General features: G+C 37.2%; 1 pseudogene; it reads right to left on the bottom strand.

The window, feature by feature from the left end:
• Positions 1 to 228: 228 nt before the first annotated feature.
• Positions 229 to 540, bottom strand: LOC112395983 (ATP synthase subunit g, mitochondrial pseudogene; annotated as a pseudogene).
• Positions 541 to 1,007: the final 467 nt, after the last annotated feature.

The following is a 1,007-nucleotide window of genomic DNA, read 5'->3' as shown; positions in this document are numbered from 1 at the left end:
TCCTCTTATTTCTCCTTTAGATCACAGGATATTATACAGATTTTTAAAAGTTACTGTGAAGTTGGATTATATTACCCTTGAATTTCATCTCAGTAGAGCACAGAGGATGATATAAAATATTTCTCCTTTTCTTTTCTTTTTTTTTGACACATTGCCTTATTTTATTCAAATAGCAGTCTGCTCACACATGGTCCAAGAATACCCAAATAATAAAGCAAAGATTGGTCTTCAAACACCATAGCCAATGATGCCATGCTTGCCTATGATCTCGCCAACATAAAACCACATCCACACCTCAGTGGCCACCAAACCATTCAGTAGATCTTCCTTAACTGTGAGCTGTTTGAAGCTACCAGTTTGAGCACTATTGATAATTTTTTTCAAGCTCTGAATAGCTGTAGGGATCTCAGCAGAGATTGGAGGAACCAGCTTAACCTTGGTGTAGTGCCAAAATGTGGCCAATCGAGGCTTCGAGTAAGTCACAGCAGCGTTGAACAGCACTGGGGCCTTCTCCGCGAGGTTATGGACAAACTGGGCCATGGTTCTAGGACAGAAAGCCTGTCACCCTGACTGGCCAGCTGAATCTCCTTCTTTTCTTAATTTTTTCATTTTATTTAAAAATTTTACAGCTTTATTGAGATATGATTGACAAATAAAAATTATATATGTTTAGGTTGTACAATATGATTTTCTTTAAGGCATACAATGTGATGTGAATCTAAAAAAGTTGAACTCATAGAACCAGATTAGAATGGTGATTGACAGAGGCTGGGGTGGAAGAAATGAGGAGATGTTGGTCAAAGGATAAAAACTTTCAGTTATAAGATGAATAAATTCTGATGTACAGCATCAGATGTACTCTGATGTACTCTGTACATCAGATGGCTCTGATGTACAGCATGGTGATTATGGTTAATAAACTGTATTGTATAGTTGAAATTTGCAAAGAGAATGAATCATAAGTGTTCTCACTACACACACACCCAAAAATGGTAACTATGTGAGGT

The sequence above is a fragment of the Neophocaena asiaeorientalis genome, unplaced genomic scaffold (assembly GCF_003031525.2).
Source record: "Neophocaena asiaeorientalis asiaeorientalis breed wild unplaced genomic scaffold, Neophocaena_asiaeorientalis_V1.1 scaffold194, whole genome shotgun sequence".
Taxonomy (NCBI): Eukaryota; Metazoa; Chordata; class Mammalia; order Artiodactyla; family Phocoenidae; genus Neophocaena; species Neophocaena asiaeorientalis.
The sequence above is the reverse complement of the archived record's forward strand: the minus strand, read 5'-3'. Positions and strand labels throughout refer to the sequence as shown.